This window comes from Panthera tigris, chromosome C1 (genome assembly GCF_018350195.1).
Source record: "Panthera tigris isolate Pti1 chromosome C1, P.tigris_Pti1_mat1.1, whole genome shotgun sequence".
NCBI classification, from domain to species: domain Eukaryota; kingdom Metazoa; phylum Chordata; class Mammalia; order Carnivora; family Felidae; genus Panthera; species Panthera tigris.
The window spans coordinates 163509220-163527448 of record NC_056667.1 but is presented as its reverse complement, the minus strand read 5'-3'; the positions used below and the strand labels follow the sequence as shown (position 1 = coordinate 163527448).

General features: G+C 41.3%; 1 pseudogene; it reads left to right on the top strand.

Moving 5' to 3' along the window:
• Positions 1-3881: 3881 nt before the first annotated feature.
• Positions 3882-17551, top strand: LOC102960585 (annotated as a pseudogene).
• Positions 17552-18229: the final 678 nt, after the last annotated feature.

Here is an 18229-nt window from a genome sequence, read left to right as displayed (position 1 = left end):
TGTAATAAGGGTAGGGGTAATTGCCTTAATGTCAATTAAGCTATTAATAATGCCCATCTTGTCATTCCTAAATATAGCAGTGTCTCAATCATACATTACTGTCCCCTGTTAAGACTACTCAGAAATGAGATCACAGCTTATGTGACTCAGGAAGTCTGTCTAGCAGTCAACCTTACTCCTTTACATAAAGGAAAGTTTGGAGATTGATTTACCTGTGTTTGATGAAAAATTTCTACTTAGACACGTATTCGTGTTTGTAAGCGAAAGTGTCGGCAGTCCTTGTAAGCAGGGGAAATCCAGCCTTAAAAACGGTTTCCGGTTCCTATTCTGCTTCTAGATGGCCAAAGCAAGGTGCCCCTAATCAGGACTAGCGTTCTGGGTTTCAGGTCCATGACTGATGGCCCAGACAGTCCCGGACAACCGTCCAGGCATTTTAGAGTTGGGGGCGTTCACTCTAGCTACAGGTGATGGTGTGCTGTGTGCATGTTATTTCCAGGCAATTTGGATGCACACAAGTTCCTCAAGGACAGACAGACAACAGACTGAGACACACCACAGAGTAAAGGGGCTAATGGTCCATCAGCAAATTTCAGCAGCCAGGGTCAAGGGAAAGGCATATTTGGAACACGGAATAGGGGGTGAACTGTGGGATGTGGGTGAGCAGGGAGGATGTCACCAACTCTCCCAGATCAGCCCTAAATCAGAACCATTTATCTCACAGCTAAGAAACAGGACAAGACTCCTTCAGCTGGCACTTATATTTCTCCTGGGCTAAGATTTCTAAGCAGTCACTTCCTTCTGCCCCCCCTTATTGGCCCTCTTGGTGAAGTGAACTTCTACTTGATGATATTTAGAGCTCATTAATTTGTCCCAAGGAAGCTTATTGTATGGCAGTTTAATGACAGAAACCTGTTTTAATGCAAATGGACATGTAATCCCACTAAGCCACTCTGAGGGTGTAAATTTAGAACAATTGCTAGGAACTGACACCAGAGTTTAATAAGATGGAGGGCCAGTTCCTAGATCCCCTACGCCCAGGGGACCCTGCTTGGACACCCAGCCCCAGCAGTGTTAGTGGAGCTGGCGGTTACCATAGCAATTTAAATGGGGGAGGGAGGAGCTTGGGCGAGCCTTTCTCAGGTGGTGGGTATCAGAGCTCTGGAAGAGTAGACTGGGGTACACGGAGCGAGGAGGGTTCTGGGAGGGGAGGAAGTGAAGGGTGAGTGGGTGTCTTGTGCTCATTATTCCTCAGGGTATAAGGTTGGGGAAGGTGTCCAGGAGGCAGCTTTCTGTCTTGGTTTCTTCCAGGCAAATCCCCACAGAAAGAGCACACCATCTTTCCTGGGACCCAACTTCTCCAGGCGGGTGAAGGGGAAAGCCTGCCTCTGGGGTGGTGGTGGGAGGTGGAAAGGAGACCGAGGCGGGAATTGTTTGTGAATATTTGCTAGATTATAATGCTGTTGGGTACTACATCATTCTCCAGAGAGCCCTGAATAAGGTTATTATGGGTGAAGTCATTTTTGTAATAAAGTTGGCTGTAACTCTGGGTCATAAATCACAGGTTCTGGTACTAAAAAAATTACTAACCATGCCTCCGTTACCACATACTGTCCTCCTTTTAAATACTTTGATTTTACTACAAATCCTCCATTGACTGAGATGGGGGAAATACACACAATGAGCAAATGATTCCTTCCGTCCCCGGCAGCGGCCAGGCCGGCATCTGGGCCTCCCGGAATGATTTCCTGAGGTGTGATGTTATTTATGGTGTGCTTTCTCTATCAAAAAGGCAAACAGCATCCCGAGTGACCGACCCCGGAGCATTTGCATCATTGCTTCTCTTGCTAATTGATTCATCCCCTGGCAGGGCCTGAGACACGGGCTGTTAGCTGGACACTCTCTCCCAGCTGCAGATCCCATGGATTAAGAAGCCAAGATGTTAATAAAATTGTTAAATGTCAAAACTGCAAAACCCACACCCATCCCGAGTCTATCAGCTCTTCGGGAATGATTCCGTAAAATACCATCTCCTCCCCTTGTCCTCTCAGTCTAAACTTCACAACCTTTGTTAGGTAAGGAGATTAAGAACTATCATTAACAACACCGATTGTTTAATTTCTTTCATCACTTCTTCCTTTCACATAAGAGTCTGGCACAGAATGAAAAGGAATGTTATCATATGAAGTGCATTTCAGATGTAATAAAGCAGAAAGGAGAGGGTGGCCCCAGTGGCAGTTGTAAGAGGGACAAAGTGTGGATCTCTATAGCTCAGTGGCTGCAAAGCAGAAAATGAAGATTGTAAAAACGTCACATAAAGAAAAAATGCACAGTGGATTCGTTTTGCGATGCCCATAATTCAGTAATGCCTTTAAGTAGCTAGAAGAAATATAATAAATGTTTTTCCACAACATTGATCATACTGTATCAGAGGAAATATTAGTGTGCAGGGAGCCATGATTATACTGGTAGTAATTCTCGGTGCAGAAAACTAGTAGAAGATGGGACCCTTTATAGGCCGAACTTTTATTGGCTGCAGTTATTTACCTTTAAGAATACGCCTAATACATTGTCCTATGGCTAAATATTTTTGTGAAAATTCAAACCAGCACTATCAGTAAATCAGAAATCCTGCCACCATTTTATAGAATTTATATATATATTTTCCTGCAGACGCTCTGATATGTTCCAGAATACAAGACCAGCCAATTGACCATGTAAAAATTCTGGAATGTCTGTAAAACAGATCCTTTTCTGTATTCTCAACCCGGATAGGAGCAGACAGGTTTATGGCATGTGATTCCACCCAAATGCCACCTGTATATATATAAAACATCTCTCTAAAGAAATTAAATGGATTATTAGATTATATACTGCAGTAAAACTATACCCAAAGCTGTAAGCAAGGAAAGGGTATGCATGTCATGTAACTATGTAACTGCTTTTTTTTTTTTTTTTTTTTTGTCCTGGAGAAAGCTTTGCAGGACGGGTTTTTTTCTTTAGGGAGAAAAGAAGGGAACGGACTCCTCATGCCAGCCTCTTGCTCCTCGGACTGGCAAGAGCTGGTAATGCGGTGGCTGAAGCAACCTTGGTGCAGGAAGCCCGGGCATGTTAAGGGAAAGTTCTACCTTCGCTCTGGAGGGACCCCGGACTTCACTGTAGAAACCATCGAACTGGGCTTCCTGGGAGCACAAAATAAGAACCGGCCCCACCAGTTTCTCGCAGAACTCCAAGGGGAGGTGAGACCTGGGCACGCTAATTCTCCCTATGTCCCCCACGAAGCCCTGCTGTGAAAGTTTCTGGGAGAAGCAACAGGGCAGAGGAATCTCCAGGTGAAGACACTGGGAGAGTAGTGGTGGGAGCACGGCATTCTTTCTCTTCAGAATCTGGATAGGCCAGCATGCAGTTCAAAGGCCTTGGAAAAGCAAACAAACCTGGCTTAAGGCTGTAGATTTACCTGCTCTGTTTCAATGCACATCTCCCCTAACTCTCTCTGACACAAATGGGAATCATTTCCCAGACTTTCCTTGCAGAGACCATCCCCATTTCTTTGTCCTAGCGCTCTTTGCTTCGTGCAAATCACGGGTTTCACGCACACATGCTCCTTCGATGCAACAGTTTCTATGATGTTCCACCAAACAATGGGAGTGTATTAGCTAAAGGGCAACTGGCACGTTTTATGGAGTTATGTCTTGATTTTTTTTCGCTGGAGTTGGGTAGATATTTTGTCTGTTTTGTTTGATTTTTTTCCCCTTCCTCTAACAAGGAAGAAGTGAAAGAGGGCACTTTCAAGTTCTTCCCATCTTGACTTTAAAGAGGCAGCCAGTTGAAGAGAAAAACCCCAACACAAGGGAGTCTAAGATGGAGAAACAGCTTGCCACAAGATGACGGTTTCTCTGAAGGAGTGCCGCCTGGCAAGTTGGTAAGCAGTCACCTGCTGTGCCCAGCATTGCTGTGGATGTAAATAATGTACAGGCTGAGGTGACCTAACAGGCTTCTGTCGAGTTCTTGCCCAGTATGGCAGAGGGGGTGCTTCATAAGCGGCATTGTTCTAGGTACTTCTAAGCAGCAGTGGCTCTTCTGGGATATTTTTAAATGAAAATTATTATTATTATTATTATTATTATTATTATTACTAATAGTCTTAGCTGCCTGCCAATTGAAAGAATGCAATTTAAAATGAAAAAAATTTTAGAGGCTAACAGCTCTTTGAATTCCCTCTTTAGATATTTTATCACATTAATGCACCCGTTACCAAAACTTATTAAAGATCAAAGGGTAGTCCTGTTCTCTCTTCCCTCTTCTTCCTTCCTCTCTTTCTTCTTTGTCTTCCTTCCTTTCTCTCCATTCTTCCTGCTTCTTTCCGTCTTCCCTCCTTCCCTCCCTCCCTCCCTCCGTCCTCCCCTCCCTCCCTTCCTTTCTTCCTTCCTTCCTTCCTTCCTTCCTTCCTTCCTTCCTTTTCCCCTTCTCTCCTTTATTTTCCTTTCCTTTTATCCTCTTTCCTCTCCTTCTTTCTCTTCTTCAATGACTTGGAAAAAATCGTAATGAATTTCTTAGAGCAATTCTACAACAATGAAATTATTCAGGGTCACACATGCCTTCCCTGGAGTGTTTAACAATGGAGTCAAGCACAGCGTCCATTTTTGCTGGGTGTGCAGAATACGCAAAGTCTCATTTATCCTTGAAAAAATATTTAGGTGTGTTTAGGAGGGTCAGAGAGAGGCTTGGAGAGTAGACCTGCTATAATTTTAGTAAAATTAAAAAAGCAACCAAATAATAATGAAACAACCGACTTTGGAAACTACTTAGTAAATAAACAGTAAATTTAGCTTCACTGGAAATCTAGTCTGCATTATGGACTTACACTGTGACCAGAAAAAGACTGTAACAACATTTGACAATACAAAACATTTGATTATAATATGAAACATTTTATATTCTAAAATGAGACACACTTGTAATTATCTCTACAACCGCTGGATGTCACTGTTGCATACGTCTGGCTGTAAAAACTTTCCACTTAGGCAATCTGAAACGGATATTTTAAGGGCCGTTATGTTACCTCCTTGGCACTCTACGGTTTGATTGAGCACATGCTACCATGCTAAGACAACTCTCTTCTCCATTCAGTGCAGTCAGCCCAATTCTCAATTATGGCACTCTCCTGGGAATTCTTCTAATTTATACAGGATGAAATTCCCCAAATACAATTATCTTCTTCACTATACTTAAAAGGAATATGGTACTTTTATAATAGTTCCCAACATTGTATATTAATTATAACTAACACATTCTGGATACCAAATGGAGAGAAGTGAAAACATAACCATAAAATACCCTGGATTTATAAAGTGTCTTTTTTTCCCCCCTCAAAGAGCTTATAACAGTTTCATATCTATTTGCTCATCTGTCTTCCCAACATCCCTAGGGGGTTACCTGCTTTAATGCTTTTATGAGTCAAAGTTGACCTGTGAAATAAATTGAATGAAGTAATTATTTACACTGGCATCCCAGGAGTAAAGCAAAAGCAAACATTGGAAATGTGTTCCAGACAGCGAATTCTAGTTTGCAAAAGTAACTCACTAAAATTTTGGTGTTCTGGGTTTTTTTTTTTTTTGTCAATTACTTTTATAAGTCCTTAATTCATGAGCCCTTTAATTCTTCTTTTAAAAAGTTGTTTTAAAAAATCTGAGCCATCTAGTGTAGCTGACGTTATACAGAAATTAGATCTAGAGACTTTCCCAAACCTGAAAAAAAGCCTGGCTCAGGAGAAGTGCTAGACTAGGCTAGACCGATGGGGGCAGGGCTGAAGGGGGTGGGGGCGACAGATGAACCAATTGGAACAGTCCTTAGCTTTCTCTCTGGTTAGAAATGATCATGAACTTCAATTTTGCCACCTTGTTTCATCTCTTTCTTTTTCTTAAAACCTTGGAGTTGTCTCTAACTTCCTCTTTTGCCTTTGCACTGCAGCAGCCAGAGCTGTTCTTGGAGGACCATCGGTCTAGATCGTGTATGGGGGTTGGGGGTACTCTATGTTTTAGGGAACGAGCAGAGAGCTGTGTGCCTGACATCAACGGATGCTTTGATCCAAAATTTCAGTCATTGTTTCCACATTTAGGGGCTGGAATGAACATCAAAGAAGTGGGTGTACGGAATTTACTGAATGCCAAAGAAGTACAATAACATACAGAGGATATAAGCAAGTCCCAGTGGCAAAATTTGCTGCCAATTCTTGCACATAATAGAGGCCCTAAAATGACAGTCTATCTTTGACAAATGCATAATGATATCAGTGCCAAGGGAAGGAACTAGCATGCTGCAAGGTGAATAAAAGAGTTGGGAACAATTCAGTGGACTTACACATTTCCTTAGTGTGTTTTCACACAACAAGGAAAAGCAGATGACACAAACGCATTAGGTAATCATTGGACTGGGCTGCACACTCACCAGCAGTTTCAAACCGACCTGGCTCTTCTGGGATCCAGCTCTAAAGATGAAAATAAAATGTGATTAGAAATCATTCATCTTCTGGAGGGGGGAAAAAAAGGAACAAGAAAGTGAAAATAGCTTTCTTGTTCTGTCTTGGATAGTTCCAGTTTTAAAGCCCATATGTTGTTTGCTATAACTTCGCCTCCCAGGGCCAATGCATTCCAAACGCTTCAGCTAGTGCTCTGCACCGAGTAGTCTCGGAAGTTAGGGCTCATTTGTATCCACAGTCTTTGTTCAAATATGGATTAATTTTGGTTAATTTCAGTAGGTGCACATAAAGTAAAATGCATAGAACTGAAACCCCTGAAATCAGGCCGTTGCGTGATCATCTAAAAACCTACTTTTCAAGCTCTTTTAAGTTTTATTTTTGAAATAAAAACAATAAAATGACTGTAAAAAGTTTCCAAAAGCGTTGACATTATGAGCAATTGCTAACCAAGGCTATTCCCAGAATGATAGTGCAAATTTGGGTATAATTCTGGAAAAGCTAACTGCCCTGCAGTGCCAGCTATAAATATTTCATTCAGGAGGTGATTTGAGAAGGGTCCTGCAGCATGTGGCTCTTGCCTCCAGGGCCACGTATCTTTGCAGATGCATATTGTGTTGCTGACACAGGGCTGGCATTGGAGGGCAAAGGCAGACTTTTGCCCTTAAGCTGTAATCCCTTGACTAATATGAAGATGAGTGTGTGAGACCTTCTGTAGGCTGCTTTAAGCAGCCAGACCGCGTGTGGATGTTAGCGAAAGAAGTTCAGAGAAAGAAGTTCAGGTGGATATTAGAGAAAGAAGTCTCAAAATGTCACAGTACGTGGCAAGTGCCTGCAGGGGTCATGAGCACAGTCCGGTAATGAGTCGAGCGTGGGCAAGGCCAGGTGTGTGTGTTTATTTGAGACCCTCCTTGGTCGAGCAAGAGATGGTGCCAGTTGCAAACAGAACCAACATTTCTGTCCTTTGTGTTAAGCAGTCAGAGCACATTTGCTCATACACACCAAAACCATTTCCAACACAGCTCCCACAGGTCCTTGGTGCTTTTTACAAAATTTCTTCCAGTGGCCTTGCACTACCTAGCAAAGGAGCGCATGGAAGCATCCTGCTCTGTTTATTGTGCATATTAAGTAATTGCAATGATAGTCACTGTTTCAGACTCCGTAATGAAATAAATGGGTGCCCAGCAATATTAGAAAATGGACAAACAAGTATTCAACCGGCCGGATGAACCATGGCTTTCTGGCATTAAAAGTGTAATATTTATGAGTTAATTTAATCATAGAAGAAACTATTGAGTAGGTGACTGAGTAAAATGATGACTGTGTATTATGCTTTTGCCACGCAGCTGGATAAACATATTCAACGGCAGACCTTGGCAAGAACTGCAAAGATGCTCTTGACAATGGCATGAATAAATATTAGGTGCTGCCTCACATTCACTGCATTTGAGATCTTGAGCAAAGCCAGATGAGTTTTAGCAGGGAAATGTAGAAGAAGCCACACATGCACGCTGGGATTATGTAAACATTGGAGTCTTTCTCTGCTGCATGGGAATGGCTCTAACATTCATTTTCGTCTACATCACTGACAGATTTTTTTTTTCTTATTATCTTTGCAGTTCTACAAGTGTACTTTAGCATTAAGACCCAGCTTTGGGGAAGCTTATGGCAGATTTTTCAACAACATACATGTGGGGAGAAAAGAAATACTTTGCCTAGGTTACCCAGAGCTGACCAAAAAAGATTTTATTTTGTAGTGACCCAACTCAACCTATATAGAACAGTAAATTGGAAAAATTCCTTTAGATTCCTTCTTGAGTTTCTTTAGAATATATGGCTTCTGATTCCAAGAAGGACCATATTTTGGAAAGATTTTGAAGAGAGGAGATCGGTAACATTAACAGTCAGTTGAAGAAGCATTTACATCCGGTGCAAAAAGAACCAGTGTGTAAGAGAGTGTTATGGAAATATGTCATTGTGAGTTTTTCCCTGTACAATTGTCATTTTACCAATAAAGGAAAGATCTTTTTCCCCAGATTTATTGAGATATAATTGATATATAACGTTGTATAGGTTTAAGGGCGTATGACATATTTGTTTGAGGTATTTATACTGGGAAATCACTATCATCGTGGCATCAGTGAACGCCTCCATCACTTCACGCGATTGCCATTTCTTTTTTTGTGGCAACAGCCTGTAAGGTCTACTCTCTAAGTAGCTTTCAGGTATATAATACGGTGTGGTTAACTATAATCACCAGGCTGAACATTAGATCCGTCCAAGCTTAGTCATCTTATAACTGCAAGTTTGTACCCTTTGACCAACATCTTTCCATTCCCCATGCACCAGCCCCTGGTAACTACCATTCTACTCCCTGTGTCTGTAAGTTTGACTTTTTTTTTTTTTTTTTTTTTTTTTTAAGATTCTGCATTTGAGGGATACCATGCAGGATTTGTCTTTCTCTGTTTGATGTATCTCACTGAGCACAATGCCTTCAAGGTGCATCCATGTTTTTTGCAAAGGCAGGATTTCCTTCTTTCTCTTAGCTGAATGGTATTCCATTGTATACAGTATATACATATACCGCATCTTTATCCATTCATCCTTTGATGGACACTTGGAGTGTTTCCATGAGTTGGCTATAGTGAATAATGCTGCAGTGAACATGGGAGTGCAGGTATCTCTTCGAGACCCTATTTTCATTTCCTTTGAATATATACCCTGAAGCGGGATTGCTGATCATATGCAGTTCTATTTTTAATTTTTTAAGAAACCTCTATATTGTTTTCCATAGTGGCTGTATTCATTTACATTCCCACCAACAGTGCACAGAGATTCCCTTTTTTCCACATTCTCACCAACACTTGTTATTTCTTGTCTTTTTGATGATTGCCACCTAAAGGTGAGAGGTGATAGCTCCTTGTAGTTTTGATTTGTATTTTCCTGATGATTAGTGCTATTGAGCGTCTTTTCCTGTACCTGTTGGCTATTTGTATATCTTCTTTGGAAAATATTCAGTTCCTTTGCCCATTTGAAATTGGATTTTTGTTTTGTTTTGTTTTGCTATTGAATTGCATGAGTTCTTTATGTATTTTGGATTTTAATCACTTACCAGATATATGATTTGCAAATATTTTCTCCCATTTCCTAGGTTGCCTTCTTATTTTGTTGGTTGTTTCTCTTTCTGTGCAGAAACTTTTTAGTTTAATGAGTCCCACTATTAATTTTTGCATTTGTTGCTTATACTTTTGGTGTCATATCCAAAAAATTATTGCCACGACCAGTGTCAAGGAGATTTCCCCCATGCTTTCCTCTAGGAATTTTATGGTTTCCATTCTTCTGTTTAAGTCCTTAACTCATTTTGAATTAATCTTTGTGTATGGTATAAGATAGGGACCCAATTTCATTCTGTTGCATGTGACTATCTTAGTTTTCCCAGCACCACTTATTAAAGAGACTATCTTTCTGTATTGAGTATTGTTGGCTCCCTTGTCAAATATTAGTCAACTCTACATGCAAGGGGTTATTTCTGACTCTCTATTCTATTCCATTGGTCTATGTGTCTGTTTTCATGCAAGCACCATACTGTTTTGATTCCTATAGTTTTGTAATCTTGTTTGAAATCAGGAAGGCTGATGCCTTCAGCTTTGTTCTTCATTCTCAACATTACTTTGGCTATTCAGGATCTTTTATGGTTCCACATGAACTTTAGGATTTTTTTTTTTTATTTCTTGAAAAATGCCGATAGAATTTTGATAGGGTTTGCATTGGATTTATAGATGGCTCTGGGTAGTATGAACTTTGTCTCTTACAGGCAGCATATAGTTTGGTGTTTTGTTTTTTTTTAATCCACCCAGAAACTCTATGCCTTTTGATTGGAAAATTTAATCCATTTATGTTAGAGTACTTACTGATAGGTAAGGACTTACTATTGCTATCTTATTGTTTTCTGGCTGCTTTGTAGTCCCACTGTTCCTTTCTACCCCTCTTGCTGCCTTTCCTTGTGAACTGATGGCTTTCCACAGCGGACTGCTTTGATTCCCTTCTCTTTATCTTTTGTGAATGTACTGGAGGTTTTTGCTTTCTGGTTACCTTGAGGCTTACATAAAATATCTTATAGATGTAATGGTCTATTTTATATTAACAACCAAATTTGGATTACATACAAAAACTACCCTTTTACTCCTCCCTTTTATGTTTCTGATATCACAACTTACCTCTTTTAATATTGTGTATTCATTGCCAAATTATTGTAGCTATAGTTATTTTTAACACTCTTGTCCTTTAAGACAATTTCTTACTAAGGTCTTTGCTTTTGATTTTCTGGAGCACACACACTGTCTCTAGAACAACAATAGAAGAACTTCGGTCTCTGGGCCATGTTGTTTGTGCCACAGACTTCAGCTTAAATCTCTGAATGCCCTTCACATTCCTTTTATTGTCCTTTTATTGTTTGAGTTGACGTAGCATTAAAATATTAGAACAGAATGCATCCAAGAGGTTAACAGAGCCGACAGGGGAAAAACACCTATGTAGGTGTGGGTATTCTGGATTCTAGTCTTAGTTGGTGTGTAACCCTGGGCAAGTCACTTTGCCTCTCTGTACCTCAGTTTTCAATCCATAAAATTATAGGAGTGCCTGGGTGGCTCAGACAGTTAAGCATCCAACTTCAGCTCAGGTCATGGTGTCACAGTTCCTGAGTTCAAGCCCCGCATCGGGCTCTGTGCTGACAGTTCAGAGCCTGAAGCCTGCATCGGATTCTGTCTCCCTCTCTCTGCCCCTCCCTGGCTTGCAATCTGTCTGTCTCTCTCTCTCAAAAATAAATACACATCAATCCATAAAATTGTAGGAATATTTTTTTCCCAGCTTTGAGTGTGATTAAGTAGATCATCTAAAGCATTGCTTGTTTTTGTTATTAAACCACAACGCATTTGGTTGAAACTGTCCTGTTCCAGAAAAGATCTCAGTTGCACTCAGAGAAGTTAAAACGCAAATTTCAGACTACCATGGCTACAACTTATCCTTCCCAATATAACCAAGTGAAATATGGTGACCCTCAAGCTTAATTTTTTCTTATTTTCTTTTGAAGAAACTTCTAAAAAATCTTATTTTTAAAAGGAAATCCAGGGACACCTGGGTGACTCAGTCAGTTAAGCATCTGACTTTGGCACAGGTCATGATCTAACAGTTCATGAGTTCGAGCCCCGTGTCGGTTGAGGTGGAGCCCCACTTTGGGTGAGGTCGAACCCCGCTTCTCTCTCTCTCCCTCTCTTTCTCTGCTCCTCATGGGATTCTCTCTCTCTCCTCTCTCTATCTGCCCCTCCCTCACTTGTGTCTTCTAAATAAATAAATAAATAAATAAATGGAAATCCAGCTCATCTCCCAACTACTTTGTCTTCCTGGTGACATTCTTAATTGGACTCATTCCACTTTGACATGCATTTAACAAATAAGTGACCAGAGTGCTTGACCCATGCAGTGTAGCTAGAAGTAGCAAGAGGGGGGTTTGGAGGTAAAATTGCCAAAAGTTGGTGATGGGTTGGGTTTGGGAAAGTGAGAGAGAATGAAGTATCAAAGATAACTCCCAGACTTATAGAGAAGTTGAGAGAAGAAACATTTATAGGAATAATAAAGAATTCAGTTTTGGATATATTAAATCCAGGGAAAGACCATAAGCGCAGCTATGATGGTAAAAGAGCACTGAGCTTAAGAGTTTATTTATTATTTCATTTTATTTTTTAAAGTAGGCTCCACACCCAACATTGGGCTTGAACATATGACCCCAAGATCAAAAGTCACATGTTCTACAGATTGAGCCAACCAGGCACCCAAAAGAATACTGAGCAGAACTTTCATTAAGGTGCTGGCTCTGCTCCAATATGTGTGACTGTGGGAACAAAGACTTATTCTTCCTGAGTTTTGGTGTCCTTATCTTTAAAATGGAGATATTAATATCCTTGTCATCTCTTGTTGGGAAGGTAAAAATGACAAGTAATCTTAAGTAATCTTTACACTCAGTGTGGGGCTTGAACTCATGACCTGAGATTAAGAGTTGCACATTCCAGTGACTGACCCAGCCAGACATCCCAACAAGTTTTTGAAGGCACTTTATATGGAATCATCCTACTTCTTATTACTACAGAGACATAAGAAATAACAAAAAAAATTCATTAGGACTTTCTGTCCTGGAAACATCCCCACTAAGTAACAGATATCCTTCTCTTCTTGTCTTTTCACTAATTCACCTTGTGTCTTTCACCCAGTTGCCTGGGAGGCTCTCTCTTTCTCTTCTCTATCTTCAGGAGGACGCCTACACCCGTGACCTCATCTTGAAGGGCACAGAGAGTTAATGTGGAGAAGAATCTCTTGAGATTCATGGTTCATTAGGGGCAGGAATCATGGCTTTGGAATGTTATGGGATTCCAACGAATATTAATTGATTGGGCTTTAGCATTACCATTTTCCCACTAGGTTTTAAATTGGTGGGAAGAAGGAGAGATTTTAGTCAGTTGGGAGAAAACATCTCCATGTATGTTCCTGTTGGTTTGGGAACATCCATTAACCCCACAAAGTCAAGCCTCAGCTCATGCCCAGAACCTAAGGAGGGATAAGGGCCATGGAAACATGAGGGAGGAGCTAATTTTTCCTCTACTTATGTTTCACCAGGGTGAACTCCTTGATCCCTTCCTACAAAGATGGACTGAAAATCTGTGTGTGATGAACATATTCTGACCACTCCAAACCCAAGCAGGGAATCTCGCTGCCCACAGCAGTGGGGTAGCCCTGGATGTAGCAGAGATTCCAGGAGAGGGCAGATGTAAGAGGCAAAGAAGGCTCATTCTCAAAGGGCAGATAGATTCTGCTTGTGAAATACGGGCTTCATAAAATGTGAACATTTATTAAACCTCAACATTGGGGCAAAGAGTACAGAAATATCTGAACTGTGCCTCAGTCTCATAACCTTTCTGGATGGGTGGGGAGAACTAGTAAATGAAAGACTGGGTACTAGATAATGTCTCTGTGCTGGGAAGCAAGTTTTGCTGTGTTGTTGTCTTTGCCTCTTACATGTATTTTTTGAATCTCTGTTTCCTGCCTGAGAATTTCCAAGTGCAACAACAAAAAAGTGAAAACATAGCTCAAACTATCCCCCTACTTTCCAAGATTGGATGCTATTTCTGCATTAACATTTTTTTCCAGCTGAGCTCTATGATGAATATCTGAACACAAACTTCCTATTTATTGGAGTTATTACTGGATATTATTGTTCTATTCTTTGATTAGTGTCTCTAGTATATTTGTCGTGATGTCTTAACATATTCAAATAAGGGGTCAGTCATTAGCAAATTTTCAGGGCTGTGTAAGGAATCACTGTAAACAGACGCAACGCTACGCTTCCCAGTGTATGTGTGTCGACATGCATATACATCACTCCAAAGAGAGGCACCACTCGTCATTTGGTATATGTAAGGTATTTAGAATGGTAGCGGCATCATGGTTAAGTCCTATGTAAGTCTTGGCCACTGCTGCTTCTATTGCTACCATTACTACACTCTTACTCTTGGAAAGGCTAAGTGTTATCCTGCGACCAGGGGTCAGTTGGACTGGTTTCATGAGATCTACCAACCCTTGGTGTGGACCTAACCCATGTGCAGATTTGACTTTTGCTTCTCATCTATGAGTGGCCCTTTGACCCTTCAGAAGACCGTCTTTCTGGGTCCACATTTTTGCCATTGGCTGCCTCTTGGGAACTGTCAGAGTGTCACAGGGAAGCTTTGGGATGTAGCATGCATGGGGGCCATCACTCTAAGGCAGTGCTTCTCAGATTATGTATGGTGAAAGGTAAGTTTTGTTGTTGTTGTTGCTGTTGTTGTTGTTTTTAAATTTCCAATCTGCCACAGCCTGATATTTTTTAAGGTGCAATAAAAATAAGTTAAAATGGAATATAAAACCAATACACACAAAATTCAAGTCCCATTTTTTATTAGATTCAACAGACGTAACCTCCTCCTGCCAAATGTCTCTCCACATTTGAAATGCTTCCTCTCGATGCTGTGTTTGTCTCATCTCTGAACAGTAACCAAGATTACAATAGCAGGCCTCGTTTTGAACAGCAATATCTTAAAGGACAGTGAGGAACCCCAAAGGCCTGTCATTTTGTGGAGGTCAGAGGCCTCTCACCACAGTCGAGGACGTTGGCGGTCACCAGGCCTCAGGCCTCAGCTTCCCTGGTGTGAAGCTGGTGTGCAGAAGGTGACTGAGAGGCCATGAAGGAAAACTGTGTTCTCCTGGGTGCTGGCCATTCTCTCAGCTGGGAATGTATGCACAGTGAAGCAGTAGGCTGTTGAGTGCAGATGCACAGGTGTGGAAACAGTTTGTGATAGGCAGGTTTATGGCATATGAACACATTGTATGATATACTGTAATCAACTATATAAACAACTTTAAAATTGTCTCTACTTCATATTTCCAGCATTTGGTTTTGTTAATCATATGTCTTCCTGACAGCAATTAAATAACCTTGAGAGAAAACGTGCACCTGCTGTCTCCCCTTGGGAAGCTACATCTCTTTTGTGAATGACATAAGTTCTCTATAAAGCATAACTGAAGATCGAATTGAATTTGGAGATATGTCTCCTTTCTCTCTTGTTTTATCTCTAGTTGAGTTGGAGGGCATGGTTTAATAGAGCTGATCTTTTTCTGGATCCCTATTCTAAGATTCTACTTAAACCAAAACATTTCATTGAGGGGCTAATTGGAGACAAGATCTAAATGAGGTTGAGGTGGGTATGGCAGAGAGGAGGTCCCATGGTCGCCTCCTTGGCCTTCACTCCCAACCTCTCTTCCTCAAGGCTCCCGGTTCTTCTGGATTTCCTTCTATGAACACTATACTGGTCCTGTTTTCCTTCAAACAAAGCAACATAACAAAGCATTTGTTTTGCTTGGGTCAGGTTCCACACAAGATCCATTCATTAGGATTGTTGAATTAAGTATCTCCTAATTGAGGGCTGCCTGGGTGGCTCAGTTGCTTAAGCATCTGACTCTTGATTTTGGTCAGAAGATTGAGCCCTGTGTAAGGTTTTGTGCTGCATGTGCAGCCTGCTTAAAATTCTCCCCCTCCCTCCCCAACTCGTGTGCACTCTCTGTCTCGCTCTTACAAAAATTTTTTATTTTACCCTCTTGTACTGCTGGTGGGAATGCAAACTGGTGCACCCACTCTGGAGAACAGTATGAAGATTCCTCAAAAAACTAAAAATAGAACACCCTGAAATCCAGTAATTGCACTGTTACTATTTACCCAAAGGATGCAAAAGTAGAGATTCATAGGGGTACAGGCACCCCAATGTTTATAGCACATTGTCAATAATAGCCCAGCTATGGAGAGAACCCAAATGTCCAATGACTAATTAAGAGATAAACAAGTTGTGAGACACACACACACACACACACACACACACACACACAGTGGAATATTACTCAGCCATAAAAAAGAACAAAATCTTGCCATTTACAATGATGTGGATGGTGCTAGAGTGCATTATGCTAAGTGAAATAAGTTGGTCACAGAAAGACAAATACCCTATAACTTCACTCTTATGTGGAATTTAAGAAACAAAACAGATGAACATATAGGAAGATGGGGAGAAATGAGAGGGAACAAACCACAAGAGACTCTTAATGATAGAAAACAAAGTGAAGGTTTCTGGAGGGGAGGAAGGTGGGGGGATGGGCTAGATAGTTGAAGGGCATTAAGGAGGACTCTTGTTAATGGTGAGCACTGGGTGTTGCATGTAAGTGACAAATCACTGAATTCTACTTCTGAAGCCAATGTTGCACTGTATGTTAACTAACTAAAATTTAAATTAAAAAAGAAAGAAAAAAGAAAAGAAAATTTAAAAAAAAGTCTCTCTGAGTTTTTTGACAGGTATCAGGGCTCCGGGGAGGAGGTCATGGGCCGGGTGGGCACTGATTGGGAGTTCAGTGCAGCCGCGCTGCTGTGCCCTGAACTGGCTGAATCTTGACTCTGGATTTGTTCTGCGAAGCAAAGTTCGGGGAGTTAGTACCCTGGGGGTGTGTTCTCGAAGCTGGCCTGGAGCAACAAGTGGTACTGGTGGCACCAGATGGGGGAGCAGCAGCCCCAGTACCAGCGCCTCAGGACAGACAACTACCAGCCCAGCTGTAGCCACGTGGACTTGGGACCACCATTCCCCGCACACCTCTTCCACCCTGATGAGTGGGCTGACTTCTCCAAGCCATGTGGCCAGTAGGAAGTCCTGACCATGGAGCATCACAAAGGTTTCGCAAACTGGCCAAGGCCTGTGTCTTGCAGCTGGAGCTCCCAGGATCTGGAACCCCATCCCCATCGTATTCTGCTGAGTTGATGAATTGGGAACAGATGTCCAGAAGAGGAACATAAGCCATGGAGTCTTTCACTCACTCTCAGAATGGTTCCATCCCCTCTATCTCTTTTGTAAGAAAAATGGCTTCAGAACACAGCGTTTTGTCAGGGTGAAAAAGATGCCAGAGCTATTTGACCTTATTTTTAACCTGTTGGTCTGATGGAGAATGAGAATACCCTAATACTTATTGCAACTCTACAAATTTTCTTTCTTGGCTCTTCGATGATAGCCCTGTCAAGGATGAAGGTAAATGATCCATGGGGTTGGAAATGCTCCTGTTACCATGGATGTTACTACAACGGTCAGGACAAATTCAAGCCAGGAAGGTTACTAGATCACAAATGGGAGATGTGCACCACCATCCACAAGGCATCCTGGAATTATCATCGTGATGGGGCCATGTCTTTATATTATAAGTGAATTGGAAACCATTTCAGCACTGGTTTAGACAGTAGGTTTGGGAAGCAACTATCTTCTCAATGATGAACCAGCTAAAGGTGGATTGATCATTCCAATCTTCCAAGAAAGGCTTCTTGCTGCAATATTCATTTATTAGCCATCAAAGGGGAGGCTATTTATGCATCTAAACCCTGGAGGGCGCAATCAGAAAAGAACACAGTATACCTTAAAAGGATCATCTATGTATGCCATTTTACTGCACTAGTCAAAAAATGGAGTCTGAAAGCTTCAATCCCTCAAGTAATCAAGATAGATTACAAAATTAAGGGTGTTGGGAATCCAAGAAGATCTGGAGTGGTCCACAGATCTGTATAAAGTTTTCCTCATTTTTCTGACCTCACCATCTGCTCTCCCAGTTGAGTTTGAAGCTGATTATTGGAGTTCAAGAGGAAAGGGACACTGCCTGCTGTTTGCTGCTTTGATTTTCCTTGTATAGCACCATAATTGTAATAAACTAACTTTTCTTCCCTCTCCAGAGATGGCTTTTCCAACACATTGTAATCAAAGGAACTGAGAGCATTAGACTGATGTCTCAATGGACCAAGTATCTGAGCTCCTCACTCTGGGTGGCAAAAGAAAGGACTGAACAATTAAGCTCTGAGTTTATCCATTCCTACTTCTGGAAATTATCTGAATGGAAACTGCTCTCTATTTTCTTGCTTACTTGATGACTTTAGTTAAAGAATAAGCCAAGTCACCCTGTTGCCAATGAGAGGGGACAGAAAGAGTTTGGAAAGCTCCACCATACGCTATTTATTTAGCATCAACTGTCACCAAACTCTTTCCCCTCATCCCAAGTGTGGAAGAGCCTGGAGGGGAAGGAAAAGGCTTCTAGGCTGCTTATGTTCGATCTTTAGAAGTTTCTAAAGAAAACTAGTAGCTCTGAATTTCAGTCTGTTTA